The sequence below is a fragment of the Leptonychotes weddellii genome, chromosome 11, assembly GCF_054177405.1.
Source record: "Leptonychotes weddellii isolate Sample4059 chromosome 11, ASM5417740v2, whole genome shotgun sequence".
Taxonomy (NCBI): domain Eukaryota; kingdom Metazoa; phylum Chordata; class Mammalia; order Carnivora; family Phocidae; genus Leptonychotes; species Leptonychotes weddellii.
Window position 1 is genome coordinate 38854952 of NC_138379.1, and position 27165 is coordinate 38882116.

Sequence of the window (27165 nt, forward strand, 5' to 3'; positions counted from 1 at the left end):
AGAAGTCCCACTTCTTGGTATCTACACCACAGAAAATCTCACGCAGAAGTTCACAAGTGGGCATGGCCACGGCTGCAGCAGCAGTTGGTGCAATGGCCAAAGATTGGAACCTGGGTGTCTGCTAGTACGGGAATGATGCAATAAACCTGAAATGTATCCACACCATGGGGTACAGCTGTCAAAAATAATATGGCACATTTCCCTGTACATATCAACTTGAAAAGATGACCACAATAATTGGGAGGTGGCCACTGAAAGTCACAGAACCGTACGAAGAGAGAAATTCCATTTTTACAAAACAGAGGTAAAAATGCAGGGGTGCCTGAGTGGCTCAGTTGGTTAAGCGACTGCCTTCGGCTCAGGTCATGATCCCAGGGTCCTGGGATCGAGCCCCGCATCAGGCTCCCTGCTTGGCGGGAAGCCTGCTTCTCCCAATCCCACTCCCCCTGCTTGTGTTACCTCTCTCGCTGTCTCTCTCTGTCAATTAAATAAATAAAAAAAATTAAAAAAAAAACAGAAGTAAAAATGCGTATATTGGGGATAAGGGCAAACGAGGGAGGGGGAACACCGAGCAAATAAAGTCCAGGCCTATACCCAACAAAGTCTCAGAAGTACCTATTTTTGGAGAAAGTCAGGGGTGGGGAAGTCATGAAGACTTTCTTCCTTCATGTGAATGCACTTGAGTGTTGCCTGCATTTGTTACAAGTGTATACTCTTTCCTGATGACAGAAACAAAAACTAGATCTAAAAGGTCATAGAATAATAATAATTTTTAAAATTTCAGTGTTTGCAAGGAATCCCCTAAAGTAACCACCTCCTCTCCCGTCTCTGCGTGTGGCCACCGGTCCCCTGTGCACTCCTAGGCTTGCCCAAGAAAGGACCAAAGGTGGGGATGGCCTCCAGGACTGAGAATCTCAAACCCCTCCCCTATTTCAATAGGAATTCTGCCAAATTACAACTATGTCAACAAGACGGCTAATAAAAAGGATTAAGTGTCTTGTTCAAATTTACAACATCATAAATTACGGAACTAAAGTTCACTTGTTTTCAACCTCTCTTAAATAGGGGCAATCAAAATTTATATCCTGCATTATCCAATATTTTATGTTGACTTATTAGGTCAGGCTGAAGAGTTCTTAAAAACTGCTAATGAGGAAATCCCACGGGGAGGAGAGAAGGTGACTCTCCTAAATCCAAAAGGGCCTAAATGAAGCTTGGGTTCTCATAAAAATGTCAACTTATGGGGTGAAATAACCTTCCTACCTATGGGCATAGTTGCTCATGAAAATAACTCTAAATTGTTGCAGTGTCTAAGAGGTATGGGTTCCGTTCAGCAGAGACTGCCAGCTCAGTGATCTGCAGGCTGGGTAAAGATGCAGGGTGGGGCCAACTGGAGAGACCAGTGCCTCGAGGAGGGACCACCACTCTCTTTTGAGCATTGCCATGAAGAAAGATGGACCCCATGCTGTCAGACCTGCAGGTTTTCATGCAGAGCTAGAAATCCAGATTTCTAGACAACACCTACCAAGTTTCAATTGCCGCTAACTGTAAAGTTTTAAAATAGCGTGAACACTGAACCAAATACACCTGCAGGTCAGATACGGTCGAGTTTCCAATCTCTGCCCGAAAGTATCTACATTTTTTTAATGGGTAATTTTCGTTCAATTTTATTTTCAGAAGGATGGGAGGAGGCAGGGAAATAATGTGGAATGAGAGTCAAGCAGTTGATACTAGGAATATATTTCTAACGTACTTGAGAAAACAAGGGTAGTTGTCCATACCAAATTGTGAAGACATTGTTTAAAATTACTCGGCTATCCTAGGCATAAAAACACTTGAGAGTGAGAATTTCCCAGGTCCAGAGCAAATTTCCACAATTTGCTGTCAGTGAATCTCTAAGAACTTAGCCTACTACTATGCGTTAGCTGTTTATCCTAAGACATTTCAAATAACAACAGCAAGCACAGAAAGGTTCCTGGCGCCAGGTGCGACTTAGGTATTTGGCACCCAGGAGCACCAGTGTGGGTCACACAGCCTCTGGGCAAGATTCCAGGGAAGGCCTAACAAATCTCCCTCCAAAATGAAAAGCCAAAACAACCAAGAATTTAGCCTTAACATCATCCAACTGTGCTCAGACAACAAGATATATTTGTGCTAATAACAATAGCCCAGACAACAAGATATATTTGTGCTAATAACAATATCTGCACGTAATTCACAATTCACAAAGTGCCTTTCCTAGACCTTATCTCACTCCTCAGGGCCTTTAACTGCATTTTAGACTTTGTATCTTGTCTAAAGTCACCTCACAGTTGTTATTAACGATACGACTTTTAAAGAACAATAACAGATCCTTGGCATTTTCGACATGCCGGGGCTCAGCACATTGTCATTTCACCCGCACAAGAACCTCATCGAGATGATTACTATTATCACCATCCCATTTTACAGGTGAGGAAACTGAGGCCTACAGAACTTGGGTGGGTCGTCCGAGCCACGTCACTCGCAGGCACAGAGTCTGACATTCCAGGGCCAGGGCGTGAGACCAGCATGCGAGTCCCCTTTAAAGGTGGAGTCTGGGCTTTAAGCCAACCTCAGTTTGCTGCGGGCAAATGTACCCAAGGCGTGGCCAGCGTCCTCCTGCGGCTCCTCCCCCATGCCCACTTTCCCCATTTGGTCAGAAGCCATTTATTTTATTTTTATTTTTCCCGCTCAAAGCCAGGGTGAGTCACTCAGAGCTCGGCCAGCCTGGCCCCAGAGGGCCCTGGAGGCCTGGTGAGGTGCCCCCCGGGGAACGGCCTGCCTGCCTCCAGCCTCAGCAGGGTAGCCCAGCCTGCTGGGGTCTAGATGGGGCTTTCGCGGCACTGCTCTCTGAAGGGGGTCTGGGAAGCGGGTGCTGACAGTCACAACAGCCCTGTGAAGTGGTCACTGAGGTACCAAAGAGGGGGCGGGGGGAGGGGAGGCGCCTGCAGCTTGGGGGAGGAGAAAAGATCTATTTAGCCCGTGGCTATGAAATATCTATTATTCAAGGTCCCCGCATCAGAGCCATGAGAGAGGGAGACACGTCTCTAACATGCCCCAGGATAAACTATGCAAATGAAAACAGGGAGCGAGAGGTACACACACCCCTTGGCCCACACACGCTACCGGCGCAGGCACATGCACACACAAACTGCATCAGCAGCTGCTCTTAAGGTAGTGACTTCTGTCCCCCCTTACCTGCGTCCGCAGACCCCGCAGCCCCGACTCTACACGGTGCCGCCCTGCCACAGACACCACACCCCCCTGGCCCCCAGGGGCTCCGGACGGACCGGGAGGGCAGGCACACGGGTCATGATGGCCCTCAGGGGTCACAGCCATCCCCAGAGTGTGTGCAGGGCCCGAGGAGCAGAGGAAGGTGCTGGCTCCATCCTTGGGGGAGAATGGGCTCCACTTCCTTAGGAAGCTGCAGAAAAGGACCCAAGTTGCAGAAAAAGGACAAGGGGAGGGGGCCTGAGGGCCTGAGAGGAAGGGACTCTGCTGAGGTACAGATGCTTCCTCAGCACAGGGGCTCGGAAGGGGAAACAGGTGAGGACAGAGGCTAACACGTGCGGGGCCCCCCCAGGGAGCCCCTCTGCGCTCCCGGCCCAGATGCCCGTGGTGCAGGGGGCACAGAGAAAGAGCGGGCGGTCAGGCAGGCCGTGGTGTGGAGCACCTACCTAGCAGGCAGGTCCCTGCAGTCCTGGGCTCACCGGGCTGCCCGGGGCAGGGCAGGGAGAGGGGGACAGGGCAAACATGCGCTTATCTACAACCACACAAATAAACAGAGACCGGCCCCTGTGGCGAGCGCCGCGGATGACGAGCGGGAGGGCGGGCTGCACGCACGCGTGGCAGAGGGACGGTGGCACAGGAAGAACGGGTCAGAGCGCAGCCCGGTGCTCCACAACCCAGGCACCTGCGGCAAACCCGTGCTCACCTGTCCTACGTTACCTGGGCCTCCGTCCCCTAAAGGGGGTCTGTGGGGTACTAACGATGACACTTAGCACAGCCGACACCCACCAAGGCCCTGGTACCAAGTGCCTGCCCAGCAAGCACTGTCCCAGCACATGCCCCCTGGCTAGCAATCAATAGGCCGTATATAAAGATAATGGTAACAGTGACGACAGGACCAGGTCTCTTATCCGGGAGGTTGGGGGAGGCTTCCTAGGAGGAGGCAAATCAGAGAGAATGGGCGCGGACGAGGCAAACCAGAAGGAAAATGCCTCCATGCAGCGGGAGCGGCTGCTGGAAAGTCCCCGAAAGGGAAAGCAGCATTCTACGTCTTACCGGGAGAGGACAGCAGCTCCAGTGCCTGCTGGAGCACCCTGGTCAGCAGGGCACCTCCGCAGTAAGAATGGCTCCTTCCTCGAGGAAGCCCTCCCAGATTACTGTGAGCCCCCACGCAAAAGCTGCATTCTCGGTACAATCTCCCAGTTCCCTGTGGCAGAACTAGGAAACGGAGAAGGTGCAACAAGCATGGAGCAGACGGCCCCACAGGGAAGCAGGAGCACATAGACTGGCGGCTGGCCAGGTGCACGGTGCCAGCTCCTATGGGGGATACAGACACTGCCCTGGCATCTCGGGTCGGAGCCCCTTCCTGTTTGCCACTCCTCAGTGCTCACCCAGGACTGGACAAGGTTCCAAATGCAGATAAAGAAGCCCTGGGGGCATCTCCACAAAGGACCACTAGCTGTCCTCCTCTCCCAGCCAGAAAAGCATTCTCAGCTGGACGATGGGGGAGGGAAGCTGTCAGCGGTGAGCAAGAATCATTATTTTGGCTAATTTAGGAAGTGTGGGACTCACCCAGGATGAAGCTGGGTAGACCTCATTCCTGAGCATTCCTTGACGGATTATTTTTCATTCTGAATTGCTATTACTATTCCATCAACAACAAGAGTTTTTCTTAAAGTGCGGGGCAAAGACTATAGAGAAGTGACATTCCTCAGGCCTCAGTTTGCCGGGAGACCCACAACGGGTAGCGCCCAACCCAAACCCCCAGCAATGCATCTTGCACTCAAAGCCGAGGGGAGGGGTGGCCCTGCCGAACGCAATGGCCAACGAACCTGCAATTCCAAATACATTTGATCACATTATAAATCTGTTGTTTGGCTGCACAGACTTTGCTATCCCTCCTCCTTCAACAAACACTTCCTGAGCCAGGGGTACTGTGCTGGCTCCGAGAACCCAGAGATAGTGTGTATGCGTGCACACGTGCGTTTGTGTGTGTGTGTGCACGCATGCACACGCATGTGTCATCCCCACCCTTAAGGAGCGCAGTTTACTGAGCATGACAAGTAGTAAATCAACAGTTATGCTGATAAGTGCTTTGGGAGAGAGAAAGGCAGGGTGTTCTGGGAGCCGGCAGGAAGGTCATGTCCAGGTCACAGAGAGGAGCAGCGTGGGAAGGAAGGTGTCGGGAAGATTGGAAACCTGTCCTGAGCTGCTGAAACGGGGAACAGGGGCCGGGTCATTCCCAGGACAGCGGGGATGGCTGGCGGGAGGCTGGGCTGAGGTTAGAAATCCGGGGTAGGGCATGAGGAATGTGGCCCAAGGCCCGATCATGAAAGACCGCAGGCCCGCCGAAGGGGCTTCGGTCTTATCCCACAAGCAAGGAGGAGCCCTCGGAGAGTCTGCAGCAGGAGCGAGCCATGATCAGATGAGTGAGTTATAAACATCATGCTGATGAGGAGTGTGGGGGTGGACTGAGGAAGGACAAAAATGGACACAGGAAGACCAATTAGGAGGCTGTTGAAAGGAATCCAAAGGATGAGTCCTAAGTGAAGGAGCAGGGAAGGAGGAGAAGTGAGTGGACAAATCAGAAGATGTCCTCTTCAGGAGGACGCAGTAACCAACAGAACAGGACAGTTGGGGGAAAGGACAGAGCTAGGGATGGCTCGTGCAGGAGACACAACTTGGGGCTGCAGTCGCGGGCAAGGCAGGCAGCACGGGGAGACAGACGCACTCGCGGCAAGGACAGGGGTGAGCGCCAGGTGCCTGCGGGCAGCAGCTAGCGGTGCGGCCTGGGAGGAGGTTCGGGGCTGGCTCTGCAGTTCTGGGGGACTGCAGGGTGGAGGTGAGCAGTGCAGGGGTTCACCCGGGGATGATCTTTGCAGCAATGAGGAAGGGACTGAGTAAAGCCTTATTAAGGGTAAGGACCAAGGAAAGAGAAGTGGCAAAGCAGGCTGCGGAGGCGAGGCCTCTGAGGCTGGAGGAGAACCAGGAGAGGCAGGCCAGGTAAGGAGATTGCACACCTACCAGGGAGGGGAAGGGAGCACTCAGCGGGCTGCAAACACGGGGCCCGAACAGGGGCTCCGCACTGCTGCGAGCAGTCAGTTAGCTGTTAGCCACCGGGGCCCAGCAAAAGAATTAAGAAGAAGTGTTGACAGTTCAGCTGACGTCTGTAGAACCCTCAAAGAGAATTATTATGACTTTGTCCCCAAAAGCCACTCTGTCTCACTTCATTTCTTGGTTGGGCCCTTCTCGATGACCCTAACTAAACTACTGGGCCCATCACCCTCTACCCCCCTCTCTCACTTTATTTTACTTCAGAGCATTATCATGCCATTATACATCTCACACATTTGTTCTGTCTCCCCTATTAGAAACATTCCCACGAGTAGCCTCATGAGGACAGAGAACTTGTCCTTTGTCACCCCCAGAACCACAGTGCCCAGAGCAGTGCCTGGCACACAGAGGAGGCTTGTCCCAAGCCTACCGGCTCTTTAGAAACAACAAATATATACTGAGTACATCCTACATGGCAAAACCATGCTAGATGCTGCAGGGAGTGCTGGTAAATAAGACAAAACAGGACCCTGCCCTCAGAGCTGAAAGTTGGAGGTGAGCAGAGAGAAATGCCAAATATTTAAACAAAAAGTAGATGACAACTACCATCATGCGAGGCCTGGGATCTGACTGTCATGCCTCCTAGTGCTATTTCCTTTCCAAACCCAAGACTGTCGCCTTCTCCAACTAAGGAAAATTTTACCTGGGGAAACAGTTAAAGTATTTGAGATTTGGTCTTGGTTTTTTTCAGAGATCCCACGCTTCCTCCACCCTTTCAACAGACTCCTAAGAGGTGGAAACACCCACTATAGGCTCTGAATATTTAACCTGTACAGCTCAATCTTTCTCTAGTCCTTCTACGTAAGTAGGAGGAGAAATTTCCAGACTCAAAGCGAGAGAAAACAGGGAGCAGTGTAACCAGGGTTCAGATCTGGGTTCAAATCTCTTGTGACCTCGGGTAGGTTTCTCAACCTCTTTATGATTTGATTTCCTCACTGCTGAAGTGGTAATACTAAAACCCCGTGTTGGGGATTGTTGCAGAGATGACATAAAATGACGCGTACCGAGCACCCAGCTCCAAGCCTGGTACATAGCGAGAGTTCGATAAATGGTGGCTCGAAACCAGTTACACCTGTTGCTTTTATGACCAGATCTCAAACTGCTGTATTCACACCACCCAAGCCAAAAAGACCGCAGAATTCAGACCAAAGAATGGACACCTGAAATACTCAGAGCGCAAACTAACATCTGGTTGGATGGCTTGAAGAATTATCTCAAAGCCCCCTATGTGGGCAGACGCGGCAGTAAGAAGTCTCATTTCAGTTCCTCGGTCTACCCTCTTTTCTCCCTCAATTTAGGCAAATGCAACTATCTCCCCAACAGATCACACCTTGTCTTACGGCAAGAGTCCAGATATGGGCTGGATTCCACGCTGCAAGTTGTGGCAAAGCTATGAGCACCACACCCCAAAGGGCGCAGAAGAACACAATCACAAGCCCAATGTATACACAAACCCCCACCGAAGCTTGGCTCCAGAGAAGGAAATGAGAACTGGTCATGGCATGCTGGGCCTGCCTCAAAGCTAAAGAAAAGGTAACTGTGACATGCAAATGTCCAAATCGTATGTGTACCTCCCTTCTTCTACCACACTCTCTCTGAGTGGCCTCTTTCTTTCACTCATGTCTCTGATGCTTTATCCCTCATTTATGTGCGACCCTGTGCAGCCTGGAGCCCTCAGCCCCCATTCCCCTCTGTGGCATCACGTTTCTCAAGGCCATCTGCAAGCAACTGGTCACCAATTCAGCAGCCTTCCTTCAAGCCCTTCTCCAGAGTCTCTGCTGCTCCCTCCTCTTCCCTTTGTGGGACTCTCTCCTCCTTGGCCTCCGGTTCTCTTCCACCTTCTTCTTCCATCCAGAGTTACGCACACTCCCCAAGGCTCGGCTCTCTGCTCATCATGGGGAGAACTCATTTAATCCTATGGCTTCCCTTCTACATCTCCGGACCAAACCTCAGTCCAGGCTTCCGCCCTGCATCTCCAATTGTCTATGGGACATTTCCTGCGGATGAACCACTGTCGTCCTAAATTCGGTGTATCTAAAACCAGATGCATCAGGCACCCCTCTCCATCTCCAGTCAGTACATTTGTCAATGGTACCACCGTGAACTACCAAACTTTCGTTTTCTTTGGCTCCTGTCTTTAAAGTCCAAGAAGACTATAAATCTTATGGTTCTCCCTTTGCAATCTCTCTTCTATTGGTCCCTCGCTCCCATCTGAACCACTGTTAGCCACATGATGTCACACGTGGATTGCTGCTGCTCATTTGAACAGGCCCCTTGCCTCTTGTCTAGCTATCAGATGAAAGGTCTTAGCATGTCACTTCTGCCATTTCAATTCTTTGCCCAAAATAACCTCAATGGCTTCCCACTGCCTCCAGGATAAAGTCCAAGTGTCTCAGCCTGACATTCAGGGTCTAGAGATGGAGTCTGCAAACTGGAGCCCACAGGCCAAATGCTACCTACCACTTGTTCCTGTAAGTAAAGCTTTCCGGGGACCCAGCCACGCCCATTCATTCACAGATCAGCTGTGGCAGCTTTCATGCTCCAACAGCAGGGCTGAGTCACTGTGACAGAGACCACATGGCCTGTGAAGCCAAAAATATTTACCAGCTGACCTTTTGCAGAAGATGTTTGCTGACCTTGGTCTAGAGTAATCCTATCCTGCCAAATGTCTTGCCTGTGACTCTTCTGGATAAAGCTCTTACTCCTGTGGGTTTGCTGCTGTGAGCCCACTTTCTTTATATCTTACACCCAACTTCTTGAACCCAAAAAGCTTATTTCACTCCTTTTGGACTTTTCCTTCTAAACACAGCCAAAGTCCCACCCCTCCATGAGGCCAGCTGTGTCCATCCCCTACACCCCCGGATGCCCCTCCTCTGGCCCCCCTCTCTGCATCTATCGCAGAAACAGTGAAATTTCACTTTTCCTGTGAGTCCTTTCTGCCTGTACTACAGGCTTCTCTAGAGTCTAGGCTTGGTAACCTCCACAGACCTGTGCCAATGATAACTTCCTTGCCCTTTATTCCAAATACTGATCCTCAATAGCATAATTCGGTAAGGAGGCATCAAACAAACTTACCAGTGAAGGCCTAGGATTCCACATTTGAAAACTTAAGTTTGGGTCCAAAAGTGTGCACTCTAGCCAGCACCACCTAAAAGCCAATGAGATAAGAGTTTAGCCTTAAGAGAGAATATTTATATGCTGTCTTTAAATTTATAACCCCCAATAAGTTTTGATTTACCATCCTCTCAGGATGCCCATTTCTGTTACTTTGCCTAGAAAATCCTGCTCATCTTTCCAATCCACTGGACAGTCTTTTCCCCAGCAAGCCAGGCACCTCCTCCTCTCAGTTCCCATGGAACTCTGGTGAGACATTTATGGTAACACATGACATATGGGAGCACAATTTCTTCTTTAGGAATGGGGGTCTCTAGAGTATAGGCTTTTCAAGAGAAGAGACCTATTAAATTGACCCCTTCTCTTACCCCACCGCCTAGAACACAGTGGGCATTTAGGTAGTTGTCAAGAAATACTTGTAAAATGGGTGGAAAAATAACTCACTTGGTACATTAACATGTAGCTGGGTGTTGAAAATTCTGCTAGGCCACATTTTTCCCTAGAGAAATGCATGCCTCAATCCCACTGATTTTAATAAGCAATGGTTTAACAGGAAGGATTAATGACATTAATCTTCTAAATGCACATCTTTGGAATGGCACTCCCCGGGGCAGAGAGCCTTCAGAGGCTCCCAGAATCTAAGAAGGCAAGCGCAGCTCTGTAAGCAGCCTGCCAGGCCTGTACCAACCGGCCCAGCCTGAGTCCACGGCCTCCCCTATGACCTCAGTACCCAGACACACACAGCTGATGGCGGGTCCCTTCCCTCTCCGCATTCCCTCCAGTTGGATGTGTCTCTCCCCTTCTCTCCATATTATCTCCTATTGAAATGCCATCCATTTCCAACATTATATCCCAGACCGAGTTCATCATGGGGCCAATACTTTTTTTTCCTCCTCTGATGTGTGTGTGTGTGTGTGTGTGTGTGTGTGGTAAAATACACATGACATAAACTTTATAATCGTAACCATTTTCGGGTGTACAGCTCAGTGGTATTACGTACATTCATGTTGTTGTGGAACCGTCACCACCATCCAGCTCCAGAACTCTTTTCCACAAAACCGAAACTCTATACCCATTAAACAATTAACTCCACTTTCTCCCTTCCCCGCCACAAGTCTCTGAAACCCAATAAGTTTTTGTGGAATGAATAAATGATGAATGAAAACATGAATGAATCTGACCTCAACCCTCCCCACAAAAGCCAGAAGTACTGTCCCTTTCTACTAGACTCCCATGGCACTGTCTTCATCTTTCTTGGATTTATTTCAATCAGTCTTAAATGATCTGTTTTGCACAACTGTATTCTTCTTTAGTGGGGAAACTGTGACTTATTTGAAAGATTAGGCTGGGGTCCCAAAGCAGGCATTTGGCCTGCATTTGGCCTGTCCTCCATGTTGCTGGATCCAATAAGCAAGTCTCAGACCTTGTCTTACGGCTTGTGATACCAGTAAACCATTCCCTCTTGTTTGATGACCCTTTTCACTTGGCTTCCAGGATAGCACTCTTGGTTTTCTACCCACCTCACTAGCTACTCTTTCCCTTTGCTGGTTCTTCCTTATCTCCCTACCTCTTAATGTCAGAGTGCCCCAGGGCTCAGGCCTTGTTCTCATCTCTTCTCTGTATACCTCCAGTCACCTCCCGGTGGTCTCACCTAGTGTCTGGGATTCAGATATCATCTGTATGCTGAGGATGATGCCCAGATTTCTCTCCAAGCCTGGGCCTCTCCTCTCAACTCCTGGCTAGTAGGATATATCCAACTGCCTGCTTCCAGTAAGATGTCACGTAGACAGGAGATCTGTGTAAGTCATGTTCACTGTGTCAAACTTAACCAATGCCTTTCGCCTTCCCCCGGGCCTGTTCCTCCAAGCCCTCCCCATCTCAGTTTAAGACAACGTTCTTCCAGTTGCCTAGGCCAAAAGGTTAGAGCCATTCTCGTCTCTTTTCTTTTACGCCATAGTCCAGTCCTCACCAACATCAGTTTTTATTTCAAAATACATTCAGAATATGACCATTTCTCACTCCTTCCACCATTACCAATGTAGATGATTGCAAGAGCCTCTCAACGGGTGTGCCTACTTCCCCGCTTTGGCTCTTGGTGTCACTCCTCCCTCCATCCGTGGTCAATTCCCATTTCAGGCGGGAATTGGTCACAACATCAGTCAGATCGGGTCATTTCTTTGCTTAAAATCCTGAAAAGCCTTCCTGGCAAGGACAATGGCAAAGGGATGAACGTTTCTAAAGTAGACCTGCAGGCCCAGGGCCAGGCTTGGGGGGAAGAAGGGTCTTCAGGCCAGGGTCCTCCTCCCATCCATCTCTCAACTGGCAGTCCCAGCTGCAGCTCCTATTATCTGAGTTCATAAAGAAAGGAAACTTTTTAAAGGGAGAAAAATACAATCAATCAGCTTTCTTTTCCAGTTAAGGCACCACAAAAAGCCAACAACACTCACATTTCTCAAGAAGCAAATAAGATATGTCAAGTCTGCCACCACTTAATAACTAGTTTCCAAAGATAAAATCTAGCCTTCCGGAGAATAGTTATTACCCCCTTGGTGGCGGTGTTGGGGGGGTGATCCTCCTTAAGCCCCTCTTCTTACTGCATCCTCCAGCTGGTCACCAAGCCCTGGTTGCCTGATTGTCTCTAGACTTTATCCCACTCCTCCTCTTTACCGTGCTGTGGCTGGAGGTAAAGTCCAAATGAAACAACTAAGGACTTGAATTAGTTCGGGTCTCGTCAGCTCTCCCTGGAGCTCCAGCGACAACCTCCTAACCAGTTTCCCCACCTCTAGTCACTTATTTATTTCCAACCGCAATCCCAGACACAGTGGAATGATTTTAATAAAACCTAAATTTGATCAAGTCCCCTGCTTAAAATTCTCCAAAGAGTTCCTACATTGCTGTACTATAAATTCTTCAAAACATATTATAGTAAGCCAGGGTAAATCTTTTTTTTATCTTCCATAGGCACTTTTCTTCCACCTTCTTAAAAAGACCATGAATGCCCCAATAAGGGTGGGCAAATGATCCAGCCCAGATTAGAGTCCTCCACTCCCTGGCAACAGTGATTAGCCCCAGAGGAGAAGCACACCACCCAACCTAAGCCAGTCAGAGACTTTGTCTAGACTTGATATACAGATGCAGCCACTTCACTGCAGTCGCTAAACGGGGGCTGTTGGCAGAGGTGCCCCCACGAGGAGGGTGGTCTGTCTGCGGGAGGAAAGACTGATACCCACATACAAAGAACAGAAGACAAGTGGCATACGGACTCCCGGTGGCACCAACTCCCTTTCTGGAACATCTTCCTTTTGTGAACTCCTACAGCATCCTGCCCAGTTATGGAACCAATAGCGACCCACTTACGTGTCAGCCAGTGGGGGTCCTGACAGGCCCATCATGCCCTTACCCGTACCTGTGTCCTTTCCCACATTGTGTCCTCTGCCCAGAGCGCATGCTCCTTGGATCTTTACGGAGCAGCCAGACTTGTAGCTCTATGGCTTCCCTGAAGGGCAGCACCATTAGTCTGGTTTCCCAGATGTGCTCTCAATGCCTGGAATATGCCCACTCTGCTGCATCAGATGCTTCATGGCCTTCCCAATTTTAGCTGGTGGCCCAAGCTAGAAACCTCATCCTCAGCCTAGTCTCCTCGCACTTCCTTGTTGCCATGGGGACTTTCCTCTCCTTCCTTTCTGCACCATGTCTGTTGTCACAGCACGGGACCCCTTTATCTACTACCTGGACCCAGGCAACAGCCTCCCATTTTCTCTGCCACTCCCCCACCCACCCAACCCTCCACACCGCAATATAGCCCTCCAACCAGCTACAGGATCAAACCCCTGGGATCTTAAGCTCCCCCCCAAAACTGGGGGGCGGGGGGGTTATACTCTCTAGCTGCTCCCAACCATTGCCACTTCCAGGAAGATGGAGTACAACAAAAACTCCTGGACAGTATATGTAATGCAAACATAAGAAATGTCTGAAAGGCAGAGTGAAGAAGGCAGACCAGTTAGCGATCTCAGGACCTCAGGAATGAATGACACCATGGTGAGTTCCCTGCATTTTCTTTCTTTCTTTTTACTTTTGTGTGTGTGTGTGTGTATGCCTCACATATCCCAGACTTGGAATTGAAGAAGCCAGCAATCTAGAAATGCAGAAGGCGCATGTGTGTGTGTGCGCGCACACACATACACAAAGCTTGTGCCCTCTAGCAAGACAGAGAACTTTTAGATAGTAACCACTCTATTGCAACCAAGCACTACAGAAAACCCTATTCCATCCCCACCCATACCAGCAAAATGCAAATGACATCTGCAAAAATCCCTATTGTTAACAATCGACTTGATGGTGGAAGACTGCCTTCCCCCCAAGACTAGGAACGGACAATGATGTCCACTCTTACCAATCTTATTCAGCATGGTACTAGAGGTCCTAGTCAGCACAAAGGACAACAAAGAGAAATAAAAAAAAGCAAAGAAGAAATAAAACAAATCTCCATATCTTGCAGACGATATGACTGCCTATGTAGAAAATCCTGAGGAATACACAAAAGACATTCCTAGAACTAATTAGTGAGTTTAGCAAGGATGCAGGATACAAGATAGAAAAATTTTTTAAAATCAGTTTTATTTCTATATACTAGCAATGAACACATGGACATCAAAATTAAAAATACAATGCCATTCACAATTGCTAAAAAGAAATAGTTAGGCGTAAATATAAGGTCTTCCAACGAATCATTCTACAGTCTATCCACATGGGTTTACCTCTGCCACAAGGGCAGGAACAGTACTGTTTTGCTCTCCGGTGAAAACAAAATACCTAGCCAGTGCCCAGCACCTAGTAGGCATGGAACATTTGTTGCCATGACTCACGCCCTGCTCTGCTTAAGACAGACTTTCTCCCCCTTTATGCTCCCACTGAGATCACCACTGGGCTCCGTGCTCAGCGAGGAGTCTGCTGGCGAGTCTCTAGCTCCCTCTCCTTCTGCCCCTCCCCCATGCTTGTGTGCACTCTCTCTCTCTAAAATAAATAAATAAATCTTAAAAAAAAAAAAAGACTATGAATTGCTTGGCTGTGCTAAAGAAAGTACTGTGCAGGAGGAAAGCCGACTGTGAGATAGGTCAGGGCCCAGAAGGCATTCATATATCTTCTCTCCAAAACTTTTCCCCTTACTTCTGCGGGGAGAAAGTGAGACTAACAGTCATTAGGCGAAAGCCAAAACCTCAGAACAAGCCTGACACCTCTCTCTGTCTCACACCTCCCCCCAAGCCCCCAGCAAGCCCAGTGGCTCCACCTTCAGGACAGACCTCAAATCCTGCCCCCCGCCCTCGCCACCCACCCTGGAGCTGGCTACTCTCATCACTCAGCGGGGCAACTCCAACAGACGCTAACTTCTCTTCCCTCAGTCGATTTTCAACACAGTAGCCAGAGCGATCTTTTCAAGATGTAACTCAAACCACGTCAGTCCTCTTTCAAAAACCCTGCCATGTTCCCGGCCCCCCTGGTCATTCCCAGTGCAACCAAGTCTTAACAGTGATCCCAGTGGCCCAGCCCCCATGACGTCCCTGCCCTCACTTTCTGCCACTCTCCTCCCCGTACTCCTGCCACGCTGGCTACCCTGACGCTGCGGTTCCCACTCCCTGATGCTCTTTCCCCAGTGACACACACGACTCACTTCTTTCCTTCATTCGCTATGGCATACATTCCACTACAAGTTCACAAAAACCCATTTCCTTTCTCTTGGGGGCACATGGCTAGACCCTAGTTCCCAACAGCCTCCCTCGCAGGAAGGAGCAAACACGTGCCTGAGTTCTGACCAACGGGTGGGAGAGATGCAGGTTTCTTCCAGACAGGCTGTAAAAACTCCCCCACAAGACCCTCTCTCTTTTTACTCATCCTCCAGCTGAATGGGAAGCAATCTGAGGGCCTTGAAGAAGGCAGAGCCGTAAGATATAAGAGGGCGGTCCCTCAATAAGCACAAGGGAAAGGAGCAGCCACACTGGAATCTTTCTGTACTAAGAAATAAAGTTTTACTGTAAATTAAGAAATAAAGTTTTCTTGAGTTGATACACTGAGATCTGGGGCTTTGTTTGCTACTTCACCCAACAGTTTGGTCTCCTTCTCAATGAGATCTTCTTTGACTACTCTAAAATTCTCCCAACGCTTCTTAGGCAACCTCCTTGCTTTATTTCTCACCATAGTCCTTATTATCATATTGGGTAATGTACACTTTATTTATTATTTTTTTTCTCCATCTCCCCAATTTTGAATGTGAGCCGAAGGCAGGAAATTTTTGTGCTTTTTTTTTTCCCCTTTGCTGTATCCCCTGAGTCTAGAACAGTGCTTGCCATGTTGTAGACAATCACTTGATGTTGAATGAATGAATATATGAATGTATGAATGAAGTACCTGGGCTCCAAGGTCAGAAAGGCCACGGGTGAAGCCCAGCTCTGCCATTTATTAGCTGTGTGACCTGGGGCAAGCTATTCTACCTCTTCAATACTCATTTTCTTCATCTGTAAAATGGGGGAAGTAATAGCACTTTCTTTATAGAGACTGGGAATAATTGAGATCATGAACATAAATACCTTACTCCAGGGCCTGGTAACAGCTCAGTCTCCATAAATGCTAATCGCCATTGTTATCAACTCGAGAGGACAGGACTGGGTGTCAGGCCGTAGCAAGGTCATTGGTAGGAGTTGAATGGATATGTACATGCACAAACTCCTCTGGGAGAAATCGTGACAAACACCTAGGCGGTGAGATTTAAGAGCTGCCTAAAAGTTCCCAGTAAATTGCCAACGATCAGAAAAACATGACAACTGGTGTCAGGGGCGATGAAAAGTGTGTGCAGAGTCTGCAGAAAAGAGCTACTATGGGAAGAACACCACCCAAATGATGAGAGATCACTTTGTGCCTTTTAAGAAACAATTTTCACAGCAAAGCTCGAGAAAAGAGAGGCCTCTCGCATCATGGGGACAAGGTAATAAGGTTATAAAAATGGAACTCAAATAAACCACACACAGGGCCCACATGGGCCCAATTTTCCAGGAAAAACAGCGATTGCTACAGCATTCAGATAAGGGAGTCACACTTGGGCCTCAGCATTGCCAACAGCTTTCAAAAATCATTAGGCTGCAGAAAAGCCCCTGGGTTTGCCAAATTAGCAGTGCCGGCTCTCACCGGCCCCTCTGCCATGCTCACCTATTTCTACTGACAGGAGGACACAGACAATGATACCCAATGCCTGTGCCCGCCTCCCTACCTTCAAAACACAGAATCATCCAGAAGGAACAGCACCTCACCGTCTGCAGCCTGGCTGCCCTCTCCGGAGGCCCGCCCAGCTCTCTCCTTGGCTCGGACCTGCTCTTAAATCTCACCTCCTAGAACTCTGCTGGCCCCTGTGCTGGGCCCTGTTGACAAACCCGCGCCTTGAAGCTCTTTCTTCCTGTGGCCCCTCTTGGCTCTCAGCAAACTCCCCCACCCCTGTAATCCTTCTCACCTCCACCCTGACCCCTCTTCCACCTGTGTACCCCTGATCACTGGCACGCCAAGCTTCTGGTTCTAGTGTCTGTTCTTCCCCTATATCAGAGGCGGGACAGCTTTGTGGTTAAAGCAGAGATTCTGGAGCCAAATCGACTGGGTCTGATCTTTGCTCTACGGCAGTATGGTCTTGGGCGGCTAATGAATTCCTTTATGTCTATTTCTTCATCTGTAAAATGGAGCCAATGACAGTACCCCCCTCGGTCTCAGTAGAGATCAGATGAGCTAATATATAGGAAGGGCTTAGAACCGTGCCTGGCATCTGATACACCGTGTTTTAGCCAAATCCTAGACATATCCCCATGTACTTCCACCTCCATCTCCTCCATCCGCCTTTCAGCTTTGCTGGCAACGTCCAGTCCCCATCTCAGCCAGTCCACAGAAGCAACTCCTCCATCACACCTTCCTTGATCCCCACCCGCATTCCCACGCTAGCCTCCCGAGGAGATGGGATTCCGCCCTTCTCTAACAGGGTGGGGCCGACTGCCCCAGCGCCCTCTTCTTAGTTGCCCTTGAAGGATCATCAGTTTAGACTTCTTTTATCCTTCCCAATCCTAGTTCATGAGCTCCTCGGAAACAAGGGTGATGCATTGGGTTTTTCTTCCCCAAGTTTTATTCCCTGCAATCTTACGCACTGTGAAGACTCAGCTGACATTTGCTGGATTAGGTTGAAACAGTCCACGTAATCATCAACCAGAGACTTGAAATGGCAACAAGAGATCAGCAGGGCACAGGAAGCCTTCCCCACCACCCCAAAGCCACACAGATTCCAGCCTAAAAAGAGCACTGGGAACCACGTCAGTGACGCTCGTTTGTCGGTTTCATTCTGGTTGTTTCCTTATGACCAACAAAAAGCCAAACCCCTTCAGCAAGTTTGCAACCTGCTCCCACTGTTAAGAGCACTCCCTGACAGGCTCACTCTGGCTCAAGGAGACATGTTTGTATGTTTGTTTGTTTCTAAAAAATCCCATTTACTTTTTCTTGTTTTAGGGCATTTCTTAAAAACATCGTTAAGAAGGGATCACTGTTTATTTTACTCTAGCATCGAAGCTATAGGGATACAGAATTCCTCAATTTGAGCAGATAAATTACTCCTTAAGAGAATGTACTGGCTCACCTCCACACTTAGCAACAAACAAGTCATGTATTACTTGTAAATATGCAGCCTTTCACTTGTGTCTCATTTTGTGTTGCTGTTACCCTGCTTCTTTGTTCACGGAAAATACAACAAAAACATTCCTAGCATTTAAAGTAAAATTTAAATATATCTTCACAACATTTCTCCTGAAAAAAGAAATTCTGATTCTCTATCTGATCTTGGGCCATTGCCATTAGCTAGATAAATGCCAACCTAATAAAATGATTCTGGAATACACAAAGATGGTTAATGTAGCATTAGCTGAAAGAACAAAAATTAAAAGCAATCTCAACGCCCCATAACAAACTCATGGTTTATTGAAGGCACTCCCTTGACAGAATATTATGCAGCCATCTTAAATGAGCATGATAAAAACGAGGGAGCCACATGGAGCAGGTTGAGGATATGATCTTAAGAGTAAAGGGAGTGCAAACAGGTAGGCACATGTTGATGCCATCAAGGCTGCCCCAGCAGGGCAGATCAGGCCTGGAGTTCGAAGTCAGATGCAAAGGAAGATAGGAGAGAGGTAAGAGGAAATCTCAAGCAATGAGGCCAGAGAGAAACGTGGTAGCCATACGAGAATGAGGCCCCTGGCCATAGGGCAGGGACCATGTTTAGGAGAGCCCAACGAGAAATGGGAAAGGACCCACGAAGCCAAGGTCATTTCAGGAATTCCATCCAAAAGCAGGCAAGGGGAATGGGAAGAGAGCCCTCCTTAGTTTTGCAGAAGAAATCAATCCCTGGGTGAGAGAACAATGTTCAAACTCCTAAGATAATGTCAAGCCTAGTCCCCTCCACAGTGTGGCCACCACGACTCCCACCCGAAGGTTCAGCCCCACCCAGGCCTCCAGGGCTAATTCTGACCCGAGGCAGGAGGGATTTGAGAGGCTCTAGCTTACCACCCATGGATTTAGCGTGGTGCTAACCTGGCAGATAAGGAAGGCGAACCCCCAAGAGAATGAACATCTTGACCAAGGCCCCGCAGAGAGTTATGGGCTGTGCTGACACTTGAACCTGAGTTTGCCAGTCTCTGGGTTTAAAGCTCTTCTGAGGAGCACTCTGGTACAAAACTGATTGATGAGTCAGGCGGACTGGCCCAGCACAAAGTGTAGACACCTGGCTGATTCCAGAGAAACAGTGGCTTATGGATTGGTGAGTCCACCCAGAGCAGGGTAGGAAACTCCCAGTGACCCAGGGACACCAACAGCTCCCCTTGAGGAGAAAAGGCCCAATCCTAAACCCAGTCTATGCTGAACCCCCACTTCTAAATCCTCAGTCCCCCACACTCTGTTGTTTCAGCTAAAGCTCTACTGTCCTGTGGGTGCTGGTGCTGGTCCCTAGCGGCAGGGCCTCTTGCACTGGTATGCCGTCTGTGGGTCTCACAAGACAACTGTCTCTAGACAGGAGACAAATGACTCCACAGCTCTTCCCCACCTCCCCTGACCCCCTTGATTCTTATACCTATCCCATCAGAATCCCTAATCTGGACTCTTCTGCCAAGTACCAGAGGCCAAACTCATTGCCCTGGCATTTACGGTCCTCCCTCATATGGCCCAAACCACCTACCTGCTCATGCCTCCCAAGGGACCCACGCTCGTCCCTGAACTGGGCAGGGGCTACTCTCCGGAAGCCATGCTCTCCTCTCCTACCCCAAATTCCCTAGGGGCCAGCTCAAGCTCTCTCTGCTTCTCCCCGGCCTCCTCCAAACACACCGGTGTTGCTCACATGCTCCCCACTGAATGAGTGTAAACTGAATCACACTGTCTTCTTGGGACCGGAACAGCCGAAGGGCCAGACTCTCACGTGTGGAACTGGCAAGTCACCCAGACACCGTCATCCAAAGGACTAGGCACAGGAGGCCCTCTGCTCCCCCAAATTTGTTCTAAACATACTATTAGAGATTTCATCACTTAAGTGGTTGTCAAACTCTCTCTTAGTGCCCCTTGGGAGGGGGGCACACACATGAGGCAGCAATGCTGGAGCCAGGCCCACCAGGAAGGGACTGCAGAGCCCCTTCCACCTGTCATGGCTGCCACCGGTAGACACTTCCTGAGCGCCTACTCCACGCCACCCCCCACGGGTACAGGGTCCTTAGGATACAAATCCCAACAAGCCAGTCTTTGCCCCACAGGACTTTGGGCTCATATAGGGAAAAGAGTGAGACAAGTCCCACACATGCAGTGTGATAAATGCCACAGAGGCAGAGGGCACAGAGAGAAGGGCGGCGAGGAGCAGAGGTGGCCACGATGCAATTCAACCTGCGGACGGGGCTGGTTCCCAAAGGATAATCAACACCAACCATGGAAACAATGGCGGCCGGCACTCGCTGGGTGCTTCCTACGTGCTCAGCAAACGTACGAAACCCTTCACTTGCTTTAGTGCAAACTCAGTCATGCATTCATTAGCGAGCCCCTGCTACCTGCCAGGCACTGTCTGAGGCACTGGGGAGACAGCAGTGAATGAACTAAACACTAGTCTCTGCTCTCACAGCTTACTTTCTGTTGAGAAAAGAGACAATAAACCAAATAAGTTAAGTAAAATGTACACTATGTTAGGTGACGATAAGAGCCAAGAGGAAGAATAAATCAAAGGGGAAACAGGGAAACATCTGGGAGGCAGTGGGCCGAATGGTACAATGTTAAATAGGGTGACATTTGAGAAAAGACCTGAAGAAGCTGAGTGATCACACCACACTGATAATCTGGAGGAAGTGCATTCAAAGCAGAGGGAGCCATCAAAGGAAAGAGCCTGAGCCCAAACAGGCCTGGGATGTTTGCAGAACACGTGGCCAGAGTGGAACAAGAGAGGGGCAGCCGGGATCCATGCGTCCGGCCACGTGCGTTGTGCACTGCACACTCAGGGGGGCGCCAGCCACAAGCACCACAGTGAGCCCGACACAACTCAGCCTGCCTGGTTACCCACCAGGCCCTGGGGTGGGAGATGAGACCAGAGGAAAACCAGGCAGCCTTGCAGGCCATGCTGAGGATTTGGTTTTTGCTTTGAGTGAGACAGAAAGCTACTGTTAAGAGGGTTCTGAGCCAGTATGACTTGAGTGGACCCCTCCTCACTGGGTCACTGGGCAGAGAGCACACAGAGCAGGGCAAGGTTGGAAGCAGGAGACCAGGGCAGAGGCCTGCAGTGCGTATCATGTTTCCCTCCCAATCCCATGAGGTGGTTCTATGATCACTCTTTCATAGATGAAGAAATTGAGGCTCAAGAGAGATCTGGTAACTTGCCTAAGGTCACTGGGTGAAGCTTTGGCAGAAGCACCAGGATTGGGAAGCAGGGGAAGAGAACATTCCAGGTGGAGTGAAGACCACCAGCCATGAAGCAGGAGCTCGGCGGGGCCTCGCATACTTAGGGCAGGCTCATGGTGCAGGGAATCTAGAGCCCGAGGGCAAGTGGCAATGGCAGCCGGTGCAGGCCTGTCTGTCCCTGTCTGCTCCCAGCAGTGTCTGAGCCAGCCCGGCTGCCGGAACCGGAAGCACCAGCTCCTAACCCATCCCTCTGCTCCATGCTTATCCTTCCCACTTGAGGCCACGGGCAGCAGGAAAACCTTTAAAACACATAAATCATGTATTACTTTCTTGCTCTCGATGCTCCAGTGGCTTCCCATCATATCAGACACACAGGACCCTCGATTAACGGTGAATGAAGAGACAGCTCCCTCATCCCTGCAGCCTTGCGCAGGCTGGTCCTGTTTCAGAACAAGGGAAAGCATGCCTTCTCCGCGCCCTCCTTAGCGGAGGGAGGCAAAGCCATGTTGAGGGGTCGGGGGGCCTGCCAGCCAGAAGTGGCCAGGCAGACGAAGCCAGGCCGCTGTACTAACCAGCAGAGAGGTTAGCCATTCAGACCACCTCAGAGGCAACTTTTGGATTAAACTTGTTTTTAAATAAAACTGCTTATTCCAAAGCAACCTGGACGCACTCCACCACGCTAGGGCCAAGGAGGTCTGCAGACGGCCCCGGCCATCCTGACTGTAACAGGCGCACTCTGAACAGGAGCCTTGGCCCTGGGGCCTCAAAGCTCCCGACAACATCCTCGGTGAGGACAATGTGTAAGAGATGCTGGAGGCCTCAGAGCGACAGGCACTAGGCAGGTGACAGAAGGCTCTCCTCACTGAGTCTGCATCTTTAAGGGGTAGAGCCAATGACTCTGGATGCTATAACCAGTGAATCCCAAAGCTGTCCCAGAAACTGGGGGAAACTATGAAATGAAGGTTGAAACAAAACTTTACAAATTTCAGCCAGTAGATATTTGGGACAAAAGGATATATTGTCCAAAGAATCACGACCATTCCTGGGGTTTAAATCAAGGCCCTGTGAGGGCCCCCTTCATTCCCAAGCCCTTTGCTATATGTAGAACTATATAAACATACATACACACACATGCATTTACGCAGATATATTTTTAAAGGAATGGTAACAACACCAAAAGGATGAGAATAGTAACAAGCTCCCCCACTCCCCAAGAAAATTAATTTAGTAACAAGAGCCTTCCTGTCGGCCCTGGTAGGAGTGTTAAATGATCAAAGCGTGAATGACTTCTCTGGTTGCACATCACAGCTCATGGGTGGGAGAGCAGTGAGGGGAGCTCTGGAAGCCAAGTGAGTCCCAGACCCCTTTGGGAGCCAGGTAACTGGAAGTTCCCCATACTGCATCAAACCAGTGAGAGGAAAGCTTCAAAGGCTTTGTTCTTTGAAGAGAAAGATGGGAAGAGAAGGGTCAGAAAACACAGTCACTAAGGTCTGTAGGAGGAAGGATGCTGAATTTCCACAGGAGTGAGGGTCCTGTTTGTCCTGGTTTTTCAGAAAGACGGGGCACAAAGAGCAGGACAAATGGCCCATCTGACAGAGAAGTATAATAGAAAAGAAGACTCAGTAAGGAAGCTCAGGAAAATCACTCACAACTACCCAACTTCCACCTTTTCTGGGCAGTCGAAAGCCAAGCAGACAGTGGGGCCCAAAGGTCCTGTAAGCGTGGGTGATCAAGAGCTGCAGAAAGGGGAATGGCACAGCAAGACAGCCTAAATCCACACAAGGCCAGGACTGGGGGTGGGTGGAGGATGGGGCAGCAGGGAGGAGCTCATTAAAACTAAAACAACTCCACCAACAACAAAATAGAAAACCCTGTCCCTGAAAGAACAGTAGTCCAGTATCCTGCTGGAGGGACACGGAGAGGCTGGTCCTCATTAGAAGTTGCAAATAAGGGAGAAAACACAAGCTTGGCCTCAGACAGGCCTGCAGCCTGCACAGATTGGGACTTCTTTGTGCGGACTGGCTTATCGCTCTTCAGAAAAGGAGGATGTGCACCTGCAGCCCAGAAATGGGCAAGTGGAATGACCAAGAGGGCCAGTCCCAGGCTCATGCATCAGCTTTTGCTCTCTCTGCAGGTCTGCAGGTCCAGACCTGGCCCCAGGCAGCCTGAATGGGAGAAGCAGCTCAGCTTTCCCGAGTGACCTCCCTGATCTTCTCCCTCCCCACCAGAAAGCACCAGGGGCATAGAAGGAGCCCGGCCTCGGGATCATCCCAACCCCAGCCCTCCTGCTCCTTACAAAAGGGCACATGTAACCATCTCTGATGCCATTCTTACAATCCGTAATGAGCTTCGTTAATTTCCCTGCGAACCATTTCTCTCTCCCGCAAGAATGAAAGCTCCGTGACAGCAGAGGGCAGGTCTGCCTTGCTCATCACTATGCCCCCTGACAGCATCTAGAACAGTGACTGCCACATAACAAGACGGCAAGAGATCAACGCAGGGCTTCAAGCACCAAGCAGCCATCTGCAGGAGCTGTGCCAGAGCGGGCCCTGCCAGGGACGGGTCAAGGGCTCGGTGGATGGCCCAGTGGCTTCTCCAAGGTTCCGCAGCCAGCTCAGTATCCCCACCCTTTCCCTACAGTCCTGACCCCTCCTCTTCATTCTGTCCCAGAGGCACAGCTCAGGCCACTCACCTGAGCAATGAAAAGGGCAAGGGACAGCTATGATAGAGAAGAGAACAACAACTAGTTCTCTTCAGTCTACAAACATGGCGGTGGGAAGAAGCCACAACCAAATCTACAGTCACAAATAGATGGAGGGGAACATGCACAGAGGACATTGGAAGTGGCAGAGCCTGAGAAAACAAGGGACAGGGTCCCCCAGTCCCAGGAAGATGGAGTCTGGGGGTCCCTGAGGAACACATGAGTATAAGAGAAAGGGAAACAGTGCCATGGTGAGTGGGAAAGCTGCGAAGTTCATTTCCGTAAGTGACTGTTAATACAGGCTGGTCAAATTCCAGGAGCAGAGTTCCTCAGGACCTCTTTCCTGACATATTACAAAACAATTGCTTTCTGTGTTGATTTCCACAAGGAAAACATCCTCCTTCTAACAAACCCCTTAACTTGTCAGAAAATAACTTGGCCAAGTCTGAGCTAACATGAGAGCTTATAGCCCAGGCCAGGTTGCCAAAAATAAAAATTCTTCATTTGGCTGGAGGGTATTAATTTTTGAGACTCATTTTTAACTAGCCGTTTATGATTATAAGAGTAACACATGCTCACTGTTGAAAAATAGAAAACCACAGAGAAGGAGATGAGAATAAAAATCACCTCGAATTCTACAAGATGAGAACCACTGTTAACGGTTTGGTGCTTTTCCCTCCTTCTATGCATGAGCCTTTAACAGAGTCAGGAGCATACTGTGAATGTAAGTTCAATTCCTGCTTTTTTCCAATAAAGTCCATTTAAAAATACTTCACTGTGTTCCAAGAAAGAAGGTCACCCTTAGTGAATAAACAAATTAAATAACAAAATGAATCAAAGTTAAAAAATTTTTTTGATTATCCACTGAGCCCCCATTTCTCCAGCAAAAGAAAAAAAAAAAAACACTCTGGCCAGGATAGAAACACACCCATAGGATAGAAACCATAAGCTTATCTTTGTAATCTCTTACCTCTATCATATTTTCAGTAAACATTTATTGTTTTGAACAAGCCACATAATTTTTTTTTTCAAATCGACAGGGGAATTTTATAACCACATCTTATTACTTTGAAGCAAGAAGTTAAGTTCTGACAGCCTTGGGAAGGCTTCGTCTTCCAATCTGCAGGTAGACCAGACTACTTAAAAATGATCAGTTCACATTCATGGACCATGACATCCAACTGGAAGTCCTAGCTCCTGTTTTGTTGGATTCTGTCACCTACTCAGTGAAGTAAGCAAATGGCCTTGCCAAAGACGTATTATGTGTCCTGCGCTACCTGGCTGGGAGCTGCCCTGATGTCTGCCTGCGCCCCAGTGGGGTACCTGGTTATACATGTAGGCCCAAGACCTTGGCCAGTAGAGAACAGAAGAACCGCTCTGCCCAGCAGAGAAGACCATCCTGGATCAAGATCTCTGCACAATGCATTTTCTTTCCTACCTCTCACATTTGACACTTCATTCCACGAGTATGTTCATGCCAGCCCTTACAGCAGGTGCTGGGGACACAGGTGAGTAACAGACGCTATGCCAGTTTCCATGGAGCTGCAGTTTGCAGAGCATGTGCCCTTCCATTACTCTCACACTAAGCCTGGGAGACAGGAAAGGCCATCACTGTTTTTCCCATATTGTAGATGATAAAGCCAACGTTCTTCTAAGTATTTTTTTGCCCCATGTTATGAAGCAGAAGGGGTTAGACTCAAACCTAGGTCTTCTGACTCCTAGCTCAGTGCTCTTTCTACTGTACCACTTACACAGATTAATTTCCTCTAATAGACAACTGAAGTCTTTCAGATTATTCATATTCCCTCTAGCACCTTGGTTCTACCTGGCTACCTAGTTTCTGAGCCATGAGTCGCCCTGACTTCCAGAAGGCTGCATATGTCCTGATTTCTGTGTGCCTGCCTAGGTTCTGACCCTGGGCTCAGGCATCTTCCCAGCTCTCAGGAGAGCTTCAAAACTCTATTGAATCCTTCCCATTGGTACCGCAAGGCAGCACCGTGCAAGCTTCTCCTAATGTTCAGTCTCCTCTCCACTCTTAAAAATAGATTTTGCTGGACTCATGATGTCCCACCTAAAGATATTTCTCAGCCTTCTTTTGCAGTTCGATGCAGCCATATAACTAAGTTCTGGCCCCTAGGATAAAAGAATGTGCTACTGCCAGGTCTTGACCTTAAAATGACTACATGTGACCCCCTCCCCGGACCCTTTCCCCCAGGAGATGGTGAAATTAGAAGCTGCCCCCTTCAACCACGAAGTGAAAACCACATGATGAAGACAGAAGGCCTGGACAACTACCTACTATGGACTAGTTTTAGCCATTGTGACTGTGGATCTCTTTAATACAGGAACTTGCTTGGTGTCCCAACCAAAAAGGTTTGAGTGACAACAGTTCTACATTCTCTGAGTAAAGCCCCTTGCCACCAATTAGATACTTGAAAGAGGAGGTTCAAAACTATATAAGAAAGTGTTCCATTCAGATTTATTTCAGGGAAAACTTCTAAAAAATACAATTACCAGTACCTCAAAGATGATTTATGTTTGGATCACAGGAAAAATTGAGAGAGCTCAAAGAAGCAAATCAGCCCCCTTCAATAACAGGAGGGGAAAGAGCTCTAAGTGATAAGCATGACCAGTCCTCTCTCCTACAGTGGCTCACTCCATTCCTGGAAAAGGCACCAAGAGCTGAAATGATGTGAGCCAAGGCTAATTTCTCCATGGAAACAATGTGATAACAGGAGCTTGTGTTCCTAACCGAGAACTTGATGGTCAACTTTTAAAAGACATTACATAAATTCCATGTTTGATCATCTATTAAAGCCTTTGGACTTCTTTTTTTTTTTTTTTAAAGATTTTATCTATTTATTTGAGAGAGAGACAGCATATGGGCAAGGGGTGGTGGGCAGAGGGAGAGGGAGAAGCAGACTCCCCACTGAGCAGGGAGCCCAATGTGTGGCTTGATCCCGGGACCCTGTCTGTTATCTGAAGCATCTCTGGGTCTCAGTCTCCTTAATTAGAAAGTGAGACTGACAGTGTCCACCCCACAGGGCTACTGTATT

The 27165-nt window shown here is 49.0% G+C and overlaps 1 protein-coding gene across 11 annotated transcripts in view; it reads right to left on the minus strand.

The window, feature by feature from the left end:
* The window catches only part of BMAL1 (basic helix-loop-helix ARNT like 1), a 99074-nt gene that overhangs the window by 60145 nt on the left and 11764 nt on the right, over window positions 1-27165 (minus strand). For 8 of the 11 annotated variants that reach the window (XM_081798558.1, XM_081798565.1, XM_081798564.1 and 5 more), the window contains exon 2: window positions 9439-9511. The exons of 1 other annotated variant lie outside the window; for it this stretch is intronic. The gene's annotated coding sequence lies outside the window, so the exon portion shown is untranslated. Of the gene's footprint in view, window positions 1-9438; window positions 9512-9601; window positions 9724-27165 lie in introns of all 11 variants that reach the window. 2 more of the 11 variants (XM_081798560.1, XM_081798555.1) reach the window with 1 other exon arrangement.